This window comes from Tamandua tetradactyla, chromosome 11 (assembly GCF_023851605.1).
Source record: "Tamandua tetradactyla isolate mTamTet1 chromosome 11, mTamTet1.pri, whole genome shotgun sequence".
NCBI classification, from domain to species: Eukaryota; Metazoa; Chordata; class Mammalia; order Pilosa; family Myrmecophagidae; genus Tamandua; species Tamandua tetradactyla.
Window position 1 is genome coordinate 39,754,468 of NC_135337.1, and position 13,472 is coordinate 39,767,939.

Below are 13,472 nucleotides of genomic sequence, written 5' to 3' on the forward strand. Positions count from 1 at the left end.
TACTAATGTTTCCTGGGATCACCTAACAAATAAATACTTGCTTTCAAATCCTTGCCTCAGGGTCTACTTCTAAGGAATTCAAGGTAAGACAAGATGGCTCTAAACCTGTTACCTCTAAGAGTAGCCATTTCTTATATTCTCAATGTTGAACTTTCATTCTATAATTTTTACCTGGGGTATATACTTGCTAACAGTGATGGCAAGGTGTCTTCCGTGCTGTGACAATTTAGGGGAAGGGTGGGTCCATGTTTGATATGGAGAGCAAGGGACAGAACAGTGTCCCCTCCCCCAAGGCCAAAGTGGTGATAGCAGTAGCAACACCAGAGGAGACACCTGTACTCAGCAATGTGGGTGAGTGACAAAGACTGGGAGAAAGAGTGCAAGGCACCTATCTGCTTTCACATGGACAGCTCTGGGAACCCTCAGAAAAGAACAGGGGACAGTGGTAGCCACCAAACCAAGGGAGAGGAGTTGCAATCATTTCCTACTAGAATTTGATATTTAAAAAGAAATTTAACTTTTTGCAGGCATAGGTGGTAAGGTTAGGACACGAAGGCAACATAAAATTAAGTCTCAATCTGCTGTCTCAGTAAAGTTAACAGCAAATATTGCACAGAATCACCCATTGATGTCCCTGAGAGCAATTAAGGAAAAAAAAAGGTTGGTTAAGATGCAGATTGACTCTGGCACTTTTCATAAATTCCCCTAGAAGAGGTACTTGCCAAGGAGCAGAGCATGGCTTATAGTGACATCAAGCAATATTTAACACATAAAACAGCTCTTTAGAGCTATAGGGTAAAGATGAGAGAGTAATTTTATGTCAAGGGGCACTAAAACATTCCCCCGGAAGAAACATGACCCCACAATGTCCAAATATATTAAATGGCTTGTGTTATTTATTTATCTAATGAAAATGGAAATTTCTTTTTGACTTGTTTGTACTCTGCCTCCAATTCTTTTATGCAAAATGGAACAATGCTTTGAGAACCTAGCTATATACTTCCAGGCATATTTTTTCTCAAGCCATCATCTTCACCCAATAAACGCCATTATATTTCCATCTCTATAAGCTGGACATATCAAATGAACACAATATTATGCAGAAAATGAGCCGATCTTGGGGCCTCATTTTCTTACCTTTTAAAACCATGCGCCTTCACTACCTTTTCCAAAAAGTTCATTTAAAATAACAACACTTCATTTTGACTTCCACAATGCCACTTCACTCAAATTTTTCTCAGGTCACCAATAACCTCCTATCCTAAAACCAGGTAGCCTTCTTTCAATTCTCATTTTATTTGAATTTTCTGCAGCAGTCAACATATTAAGCAACATTTTTTCCATTCATTCAACATTCAGCAAATATTTATTGAGTACCTAACACAAGCCAAACACTGTTATACACACTTCATACATATAAGGAAATAAAAAACAAAGACTTCAGTCCAATGGAGCTCACATTAGAGCAGGGGGAGATGTAAACCATAAGCATAAGTAAATGATATAGCATGTTAGAAGATGAAGACCAAACTGCTTTTTCTGAGCAGCAAGGAAAGGACTTGGGCTTCCAAACAAGGGGCTGGAAGAAAGTTGTAGGATGGACTCCATGTGATTTTCACCTAAAATAGCCTCAAACAGTCAGTAAATTCCTAAGCACCATAAAATGCCTAGTGGAACAGATTTCTTATGGAAAACAGAGTTGGGGTGTTGTTTGCATCTAGGTGTCACAAGTTCCCTTTATTCCCTCAAATCCACATCTTCATCTCTCTCTCTCTCTCTCTCTCTCTCTCTCTCTCTCTCTCTCTCTCTACAGCAACTACATTATGAATTCAGGGCCTTATGTTCTGTCTGGATGATTGACTCAGCCTTCAACTGTACGCACTTCCATAGCTCAGGGTCTTACTCCTCCTTACCCATCCCCCACGTTGCTGCCTGAGGAATCTTTCCCTAAAATACAAATGGAATCCTGCCACAGCCTTTTTCCTAAAATAGATATCCCCAAATTAGTAATACACTTTCCAAAGATCCCCTGATAATATGGACATACAGATTCTATGGTCAGTAGAATCTGGAAAAAAAGCACAAGGGGATCATTTTTAATCTTGGAACAAGAGCAAAATGCTATTCCTATCAAAAGAAGGTTGAAGCACTTTTCACTGCTTTAAGAACTACTTGTTGATGAAAATAAACGGGAAAGTTCTAAGGCACTATGGGTCGTCCACAGAGCTATATTAATTTTTACAGCAACCCAGATAACCACAAAATGATTGGTTTGGATTTTTTATAGCTGGCACCAAACAGTTTAGGGCATGTAAAGCTAATATGCAGCCTGGATGTTGCAGAGCTGCAAATGAATCCTGGCATTCAGCAACCTGACATGACTAAAAGCAAACTAGACATGAGATGCTAAATTACACAATCAGGACTGCTATTTCTTAGCAATTGCAAGTTTGTTTGTGCTCTGAAGGTACGTCAACAGGGTGTGGGTACTGCCCAGAAGGAACCAGAGGCTAGGGAGGTAGTGGTGGGGGAGGTGGGGGGGGCTACGCTTCCTCAAGGCAGCACAGTTCAGGGACGAAACTTGAGTGGTAGCTGAGAGCAATCTAGGTCATCAATTAGAGGGTGTCAACAAGCATCCAATCTAAAGGGTGAGTTAATAATGATAGGAAGTCTCAATAATAATACAAAGGGATCATTGCTGACATTTACTGCCTGTTTACTACATGAAAGGAACTAAGCACTTTATATGCACATTACTTCAGTTCATCTATGTGACAGATACTGCTATTTCTTCTCCTTTAAATGTTAGCATCTCCCAATACCCCACCTTTATTCCTCTTTACTTGTTAAAGCTTCTATGCCGGGTGAAAGAGGAACCCGGGGCACAGAGCAGTTAGATAACTTGCCTGAACTTGAACATTAAGTGGTAAAGGAATGACCGAAGCCCAAGTAAAGTAAGTCTGAAAAATCAGAGGGTGAGGGCTGAGTCAGAAAACACAAAGACGGAGACTAGGATGGAGGTTATGCAGGCAAAAGATGGGTTGGGACCTGTGGTTTAGAATTAAGACCAGGAAGAGCTACGGAACACAGGATTCTCCTTTATCTGCTTCCTGGTGTTTTGCAGAAGTAAGAAGGACTGCTGAGAGGCACCATGCAGGATTGGATGGGGGTAATGGAAAAAGCAGGATCACAAAAAGGGGTGAAGAATTATCTTTTCTTCAGCCAGCCAGCCATTCCACACATGTGTATTGAACACCTACTTCTATCCCAGGCACTGTTCCAGGCACAGCGTGAAAAAAGTAAAGTCCTGGGCTTATTGAAGTTACAGTCTAAATGAATAGTGATTATATGTTACATAATAAAAATAGTAGATCTGATATGCCCTGCTATCATAGCCAGCTCTTTCTAAGGCAAAAACCCAGGAAGGGGCCAAGATGGCGGCTTAGCAATGTGTGCGTTTTAGTTCGTCCTCCAGAACAACTACTAAATAACCAGAAACAGTACAGAACAGCTCCTGGAGCCACGTCAGTGACCAGACACACAGTGTACCCCAGTCTGGACCAGCTGGACCGGCTGCAAGCCTCCCCAAAACCGTGAATTCCCCAAGCTGTGGTAGCCGGCGCCCGGTGCCCCTCCCCCACAGGCGGCTTCCCAGAGGGAAAGGAAAGAGACTCTAAACCTGGTCGAGGCAGAGGTCACTCATTGGGCTCACGGAAAAAGAGGAAAGGGGAGGAAACAGAGGCTTTAGTGGCTGTGTCTCTATGGAGACTTGGCAGCCTCTGGATTCAGCGGCAGGACTTCTCGGGCTGCAACTGCCCCAGGCATAGGCAGAAATGGGCTGTTTTCAGGGCTGTCTCCCACCTGTGCCTTCCCCAGGAGAGGGGTGAAGCCCAACTCAGGTGGAATCTCTCCCTCAAGGAATTCAGATCCCAGGGCTTGGCAATTTGAAGCCATTAAAACCAGCCTACAACCTCTCCTCCATCTCCACCACGTCCCCAGCAGGGAGAGTCTTCCAAAGTTAAAAGTGCCGCAACATCTTTTGCTGGTGTGACCCACAGGCAGATGCGCCACATACTGGGCAGGATAAGAAAAACAGAGCCCAGAATTTCACAGGAAAGTCTTTGAACCTGCTGGGTCTCACCCTCAGGGAAAACTGATGCAGGTGACTCCTTGTCCCTGATAGGAAGTCAGTTTAGCCCAGGAAAACCTGCCTTGACTCTATAATACCCACGTAGACCCTACAAGCAGGGCAAGAAACAAGAAAACAAGAACTGAAAAATTATCCTCTGTTAAACTAAACCTAAGCTAGAGGTCCAGAAAAAGCTGAACTGAAGGTCAAAGAGCAGATAGACAACAAATTCATCTAGCAAGAAAACCCTAGGTAAGAGAAGTGAAAGCAATCACCAGAATAAACTAATTAAGGTAATTAAATGTCTAGATGCCAGGAAAAAAAACAAATCACACCAGGAAAATTGAAGATATGGCCCAATCAAAGGAACAAACCAATAGTTCAAATGAGATACAGGAGCTGAGACAACTAATTCTGAATATACGAACAGAAATGGAAAACCTCTTCAAAAAACAAATCAATAAATTGAGGGAGAACACGAAGAAGGCAAGGAATGAACAAAAAGAAGAAATGGAAAGTCTGAAAAAACAAATCATGGAACTTATGGGGATGAAAGATACAGTAGAAGAGATGAAAAAAACAATGGAAATCTACAATGGTAGATTTCAAGAGACAGAGGTTAGGATTAGTGAACTGGAGGACGGAACATCTGAAATCCGACAAGATACAGAAACTATAGGGAAAAAAATGGAAAAATATGAGCAGAGATTCAAGGAACTGAATGATAATATTAAGCACACAAATATACATGTTGTGGGGGTCCTGGAAGGAGAAGAGAAGGGAAAAGGAGGAGAAAAACTAATGGAAGAAATTATCACTGAAAATTTCCCAACTCTTATGAAAGACATAAAATTACAGATCCAAGAAGTGCAGCGTACCCCAAAGAGAATAGATCCAAATAGATGTTCTCCAAGACACTTACTAGACAGAATGTCAGAGGTCAAAGAGAAAGAGAGGATCTTGAAAGCAGTAAGAGAAAAGCAATCCATCACATACAAGGGAAACCCAATAAGACTATGTGTAGATTTCTCAGCAGAAACCATGGAGGTGAGAAGACAGTGGGATGCTATATTTAAATTACTAAAAGAGAAAAACTGCCAACCAAGAATTCTATACCCAGCAAAACTGTACTTCAAAAATGAGGGAGAAATTAAAACATTTTCAGACAAAAAATCACTGAGAGAATTTGTGACCAAGAGACCAGCTCTGCAAGAAATACTAAAGGGAGCACTAGAGACAGATATGAAAAGACAGAAGAGAGAGGTGTGGAGAAGAGTGTAGAAAGAAGGAAAATTAGATATGACATACAAAATACAAAAGGCAAAATGGTAGAAGAAAGTACTACCCAAACAGTAATAACACTAAATGTTAATGGATTGAACTCCCCAATCAAAAGACATAGACTGGCAGAATGTATTAAAAAACAGGATCCTTCTGTATACTGTCTACAGGAAACACATCTTAGATCCAAAGATAAACATAGGTTGAAAGGGAAAAGTTAGGAAAAGATATTTCATGCAAATAACAACCAGAAAAGAGCAGGAGTAGCTATACTAATATCCAACAAATTAGACTTCCTATGTAAAACAGTTAAAAGAGACAAAGAAGGATACTATGTACTAATAAAAGGAACATTTCAACATGAAGACATAACAATCATAAATATTTATGCACCGAACCAGAATGAGCCAAAATACAAGAGGCAAACACTGAAAAGGGAAATAGACACATCTACCATAATAGTTGGAGACTTCAATTCCCCACTCTCATCAATGGACAGAACATCTAGACAGAGGATCAATAAAGAAACAGAGAATTTGAACAATACAATAGACGAGCTAGACTTAACAGACATTTATAGAACATTACACGCCACAACAGCAGGATACACCTTTTTCTCAAGTGCTCATGGATCATTCTCAAGAATAGACCATATGCTGGGTCACAAAGCAAGTCTCAACAAATTTAAAAAGATTAAAATCATACATAACACTTTCTCAGATCATAAGGGAATGAAGTTGGGAATCAATAATAGGCAAAGCACCAGAAAATTCACAAATATGTGGAGGCTCAACAACATACTCTTAAACAACCAGTGGGTCAAGGAAGAAATTACAAGAGAAATCAGTAAATATCTCGAGGCAAATGAAAATGAAAACACAACATATCAAAACTTATGGGATGCAGCAAAGGCAGTGCTAAGAGGGAAATTTATTGCCCTAAATGCCTATATCAAAAAAGAAGAAAGGGCAAAAATACAGGAATTAACTGTCCACTTGGAAGAACTGGAGAAAGAACAGCAAACTAACCCCAAAGCAAGCAAAAGCAAAGAAATAACAAAGATTAGAGCAGAAATAAATGAAATTGAGAACATGAAAATAATTGAGAAAATCAATAAAACCAGAAGTTGGTTCTATGAGAAAATCAATAAGATTGATGGGCCCTTAAGCAAGATTGACAAAAAGAAGAAGAGAGAGGATGCAAACAAATAAGATCAGAAATGGAAGAGGAGACATAACCACTGACCCCACAGAAATAAAGGAGGCAATAACAGGACACTATGAACAACTTTATGCAAATAAATACAACAATGTAGATGAAATGGACAAGGTCCTAGAAAGGCATGAACAACCAACTTTGACTCAAGAAGAAATAGATGACCTCAACAAACCAATCACAAGTAAAGAAATTGAATCAGTCATTCAAAAGCTTCCCAAAAAGAAAAGTCCAGGACCAGACGGCTTCACATGTGAATTCTACCAAACATTCCAGAAAGAATTAGTACCAATCCTGCTCAAACTCTTCAAAAAAATTGAAGTGGAGGGAAAGCTACCTAATTCATTTTATGAAGCCAACATCACCCTCATACCAAAACCAGGCAAAGATATTACAAAAAAAGAAAACCACAGACCAATCTCTCTAATGAATAGAGATGCAAAAATCCTCAACAAAATTCTATCAAATCGAATCCAGCAACACATTAAAAGAATTATACATCATGACCAAGTAGGATTCATCCCAGGTATGCAAGGATGGTTCAACATAAGAAAATCAATTATGTAATACAGCATATCAACAAATCAAAGCAGAAAATCACATGATTATCTCGATTGATGCAGAGAAGGCATTTGACAAAATTCAACATCCTTTCCTGTTGAAAACACTTCAAAGGATAGGAATACAAGGGAATTTCCTTAAAATGATAAAGGGAATATATGAAAAACCCACAGCTAATATCATCCTCAATGGGGAAAAATTGAAAACTTTCCCCCTAAGATCAGGAACAAGACAAGGATTTCCACTATCACCACTGTTATTCAACATTGTGTTGGAAGTTCTAGCCAGAGCAATTAGACAAGAAAAAGAAATACAAGGCATCAAAATTGGAAAGGAAGAAGTAAAACTATCACTGTTTGCAGACGATATGATACTATATGTCGAAAACCCGGAAAAATCCACAGCAAAACTACTAGAGCTAATAAACGAGTACAGCAAATTGGCAGGTTACAAGATCAACATTCAAAAATCTGTAGTGTTTCTATACACTAGTAATGAATAATCTGAGGGGGAAATCAAGAAACGAATTCCATTTACAGTTGCAACTAAAAGAATAAAATACTTAGGAATAAATTTAACTAAAGAGACAAAAGACCTATACAAAGAAAACTACAAGAAACTGTTAAAAGAAATCACAGAAGACCTAAATAGATGGAACGGCATACCATGTTCATGGATTGGAAGACAAAATATAGTTAAGATGTCAATTCTACCTAAATTGATTTACAGATTCAATGCAATACCAATCAAAATCCCAACAACTTACTTTTCAGAAATAGAAAAACCAATAAGCAAATTTATCTGGAAGGGCAGGGTGCCCTGAATTGCTAAAAGTATCTTGAGGAAAAAAAACGAAGCTGGAGGTCTCACGCTGCCTGGCTTTAAGGCATATTATGAAGCCACAGTGGTCAAAACAGCATGGTACTGGCATAAAGATAGATATATTGACCAATGGAATCGAATAGAGTGTTCAGATATAGACCCTCTCATCTATGGACATTTGATCTTTGATAAGGCAGTCAAGCCAACTCACCTGGGACAGAAAAGTCTCTTCAATAAATGGTGCCTAGAGAACTGGATATCCATATGCAAACGAATGAAAGAGGACCCATATCTCACACCCTATACAAGAGTTAACTCAAAATGGATCAAAGATCTAAACATTAGGTCTAAGACCATAAAACAGTTAGAGGAAAATGTAGGGAAATATCTTATAAATCTTATAATTGGAGGTGGTTTCATAGAGCTTACTCCTAAAGCAAGAGCACTGAAGAAATAAATAAATAAATGGGAGCTCCTCAAAATCAAACATTTTTGTGCATCAAAGAACTTCATCAAGAAAGTAGAAAGACAGCCTACACAATGGGAGTCAATATTTGGAAACGACATATCAGATAAAGGTCTAGTATCCAGAATTTATAAAGAGATTGTTCAACTCAACAACAAAAAGACAGCCAATCCAATTACAAAATGGGAAAAAGACTTGAACAGACACTTCTCAGAAGAGGAAATACAAATGGTCAAAAGGCACATGAAGAGATGCTCAACATCCCTGGCCATTAGAGAAATGCAAATCAAAACAACAATGACATATCATCTCACACCAACCAGAATGGCCATTATCAACAAAACAGAAAATGACAAGTGCTGGAGAGGATGTGGAGAAAGAGGCACACTTATTCATTATTGGTGGTAATGTCAAATGGTGCAACCACTGTGGAAGGCAGTTTGGCGGTTCCTCAAAAAGCTGAATATAGAATTGCCATATGACCCAGCAATACCATTGCTAGGTATCTACTCAGAGGACATAAGGGCAAAGACACAAACAGACATTTGCACACCAAGTTTATAGCAACATTATTTACAATTGCAAGGAGATGGAAACAGCCAAAATGTCCATCAACAGACGAGTGGTTAAACAAACTGTGATATATACATACGATGGAATATTATGCAGCTTTAAGACAGATTAAATTTATGAAGTATGTAACAACATGGATGGACCTTGAGAACATTATGCTGAGTGAGACTAGCCAAAAACTAAAGGACAAATACTGTATGGTCTCATTGATATGAACTGACATTAGTGAATAAACTTGGAATATTTTGTTCGTAAGAGAGACCATCAGGAGATAGAAATAGGGTAAGATATTGGGTAATTGGAGCTGAAGGGATACAGACTGTGCAACAGTACTGGATACAAAAACTCAGAAATGGACAGCACAATACTACCTAACTGTAATGTAATTATGTTAAAACACTGAATGAAGCTGCATGTGAGAATGATGGAGGGTGGAGGGCTGGGGACATATTGAAATCAGAAAGAAAGATAGATGTTAAAGATTGAGATGGTGTAATCTAGGAATGCCTAGAGTTTATAATAATAGTGAAATGTACAAGGTACAATTTTAAAAATGTTTTTGCATGAGGAAAAACAAAGGAATGTCATTGCAGGGTACTGAAAATAGATGGTAATTAATATTTTAAAATGTCACCTTCTGTGTGAGACTAAAGCAAAAAATGTTTATTTGTTACAAAATTTATATTTTGACTAGCGCATTTCCTAATATAACTTATGTAGATAGTTTGATTAAACGCCATAAGTACTTGGAATCTCAGGTAGGACATGAGATTTTGTTGGTTTGTCCAGAGTGATGCCCCAATGAATCCCAGAGTGATTCAATCAGTGGGTGAAAAAGTATCCGCAAAGCCCCCTTCGGGGAGTGGTGAGAACGGGAAGAAATTCAACTTCTCCAAGTTGAATTCTTGATATTCTCACAAACAGCGTGGACAACCAAAGCTATAGGCAGAGCCCCCAGTTTTGGGGTTTGTTCATATGAAACTTAACCCTGCAAAGGATAGGTCAAGTCTACTTAAAATTTGGGCCTATGAGTCACCCCCAAGAGAGCCTCTTTTGTTGCTCAAATGTGGCCCCTCTCTCCAGCCAACACAACGAGCAGTCTCACCACCCTACCCCTCTCTACGTGGGACATGACTCCCAGGGGTGTGGACCTTCCTGGCAATGTGGGACAGAGATCTTGGAATGAACAGAGACTCAGCATCAAGGGATTGAGAAAAACCCTAGAATGAGCTGAGACTTAGCATCAAGGGATTGAGAAAACCTTCTCGACCAAAAGGGGGAAGAAGGAAATGAGACAAAGTGTCAATGGCTGAGAGATTCCAAACAGAGTTGAGAGGTTATCCTGGAGGTTATTCTTATGCATCAAGTAAATATCATCTTGTTATTCAAGATGTAATGGAGAGGCTGGAGGGAACTGCCTGAAAATGTAGAGCTGTGTTCCAGGAGCCATGTTTCTTGAGGATGATTGAATAATGATACAGCTGTAACAATGTGACTGTGTGATTGTGAAAACCTTGTGTCTGATGCTCCTTTTATCTACCTTGTCAACAGATGAGTAGAACATATGGAATAAAAATAAATAATAGGGGGAACAAATGTTAAAATAAATTTAGTTTGAAATGCTAGTGATCAATGAAGGCAAGGGGTAAGGGGTATGATAGGTATAACCTTTTTTCTGTTTGTTTTTTTCTTTCCTGTGTTCATTTTATTTCTTTTTCTATTGTCTTTTTGTTTCTTTTTCTGAATTAATGCAAATGTTCTAAGAAATGATGAATATGCAACTAGGTGATGATATTGTAAATTACTGATTATGTATGTTGTTTTGTTTCTTATTTTTTAATTAATAAATAAATTTTTTAAAAAAAGAAAAAAAAAACAGTGGAGCTATGTTAGGAAAATTAGAAGAAGGATAAGGAGGAAAATAACTCCTTATCCTTCAGAACAAGCCCCTTCCCCTTCTAGCAGAAATCCTCAGGTGCACTTGGCTCTGGCAATGTGATTATGCCCTTCCAGAGGCCGAGAGGTGGAAGCACTGTCCAAAAATCACATAAACCAACCTCACCTTCTTAAATTCACTCCCTCACAAAATGCTGTCTAGGCTATGCCCGAATATCCTGCATGAAAGAAACTTACCACTTCCCAATGCCACCCACTCCAGAGAAGTTTTATTTTACTTTGTATACCTTATACTGACCACTGTTAGAGTTCATTTTCACCATGAGCCTATCATTGAAAGTATTATGATGCCTTCAGTTTTGGGTTATCCACAAATTAATGAAACACCTTTTGGCAGGGGGACAACCAATTAAATAGGCTGAGCCATCAATCTTGGGGCTTGCCCCTATGAAACTTATTCCTGCAAAGGAGAAGCTACTGATAATTACACCTAAGAATCACCCCCCAGAGAACCTCTTTTGTTGCTCAGATATGGCTTCTCTCTCTAAGCCAACTTGGCAGGTGAACTCACTGCCCTCTGCCCACAAGGGTCCTGACTCCCAGGGATGAGCCAGGACCTGGCATCAGGGAATGAGAAAGCTTTCTTGACCAAAAGGGGGAGAAGAGAGAAATGAGACAAAATAAAGTCTCAGTGGCTAAGATTTGGGAGGTTATCCTGGAGGTTTTCCTACTCATAAATAGAAATTCCTTTTTAGTTTATGGTACATTAGAAAGGCTAGAGGGAAGTACCTAAAACTGTTGAACTCTGTTCCAGTAGCCTTGATTTTTGAAGAGGACTGGATACAGCTTTTACAATGTGACTGTGTGATTGTGAAAATCTTGTGTCTGATGCTCCTTTTATCCAGGGTATTGACAGTGAGTAAAAAAAATAAAAACAAGGATTAAAAATAAATAAATAACTGGGGGCGATGAAGGGTAAAAACCGGGCAGATTTAAATACTAGTGGTTAATGAGAGCAAAGAGTAAAGGGTATGGAATGTATGAGTTCTTTTTTTCTCTTTTTATTTCTTTTTCTGGAGTGATGCAATTGTTCGTGAAGAATACACAACTATGTGATGATAATGTGAGCCACTGATTGTACAATATAATTGGATTTAGGTGTGTGGAGATTTCTCAATTAAAAAAACAAACAAACAAAAACAGCTTTTGGATCAGTGGTTTGCAAACAATGCTCCATAAGCCCTGGGTGGATCTGGGTGGGTGGAGGAGAAAGTAGCTTCTAGAAGTACAGCAGACAGGGTCTTATGAATTCACCTTGTTTTCAGTGGCACTCAGAGCAGCTCCGCCTTTATCCACTTTATCTTTTGAGCTTCCACAGAGGATTTCATTGGGAGAAAGGTTTGCATTGTTGGAAGAAGTCTGAAAACCCCTTTTCCAGATATTCATCCTCCCCACCGCCAAATTATTAGTATAAATATTGAATTAAATACAGCCAACAACAGGGCACCAAGGCACATTTCCCTGCATACTAACTGCAGTCACTAGTATCTTGGCTAGGGCTGGAAAACCAACTATGAACCAACCTCTTTGCTCTACACCGATCCTGAAGAATTACAAAAGGTCCTACAAATGCTTCCTTGAAGCTGTCAGAGTGGGTCTTTCTGCATTTCACCATTCAGTCTGTACCATTTATTCTCAAGTTCTGACTCTAGCATCACCTGGAAGTTTCACAAATTACCACAGCTCCTTAAAAAGTTAAACATAAGGTTACCACGTGACCCAGCAATTTCATTCCTAGGTTTTACCCAAGAGAAATGAAAACATATGTTCAAACAACAACTTGTACATGAATGTTTATAATAGCATTATTTATAATAGCCAAAAAGTGAAAATAATCCAAATGTCCATCAACCTATGAATGCATGAACAAAAAGGAGCACATCTATACAAGGTAATATTATTGAGCCATAAAAAAAGAATGAAGAACTGATACTACAACATGGATGAACCTTGAAAACATTATGCTAAGTGAAAGAAGCCAGACCCAAAAGGCCACGTAATAGGATTCCATTTATAGGAAATGTAATAGGATTCCATTTATAGGAAATGTCCAGAAAAGGCAAATCCCAAGAGACAGAAAGTAAATCAGTGGTTGCCTAGGGCAGGGGGTAATGGAGGAATTGGGGATGATGGCTAAAAATACAGATTTCTTTTCATAATGAAGAAAATGTTCTAAAATCAGTTCACAACCCCATGAATATACTAAAAACCACTGACCTGTACAGTTTAAATGAATGAATTGTATGGCCTTTGAATTATACATCAATGAAGCTGTTACAAGAAAGAAGAAGAGAGGGTGCAAGGGTAGTTTAGTGGTAGAATTCTTGCCTGTCACGCGGGAGACCCAGGTTCGATTCCTGGCCTATGCAGTTCCCCAAAAAGCAAACAAGCAAGCAAGCAAAGCAAACAAATAAAAAAATCACACAAACAACAAAATCCAATAAAAAGGTGCTGCAATGATGGGATACT

The 13,472-nt window shown here is 38.9% G+C and overlaps 1 non-coding gene across 1 annotated transcript; it reads left to right on the plus strand.

Moving 5' to 3' along the window:
* The first annotated feature begins 13,301 nt into the window (after positions 1–13,301).
* TRNAD-GUC (transfer RNA aspartic acid (anticodon GUC)) lies at positions 13,302–13,372 on the plus strand. Its single transcript has one exon. It is a non-coding gene; the product is annotated as a tRNA-Asp (tRNA).
* Positions 13,373–13,472: the final 100 nt, after the last annotated feature.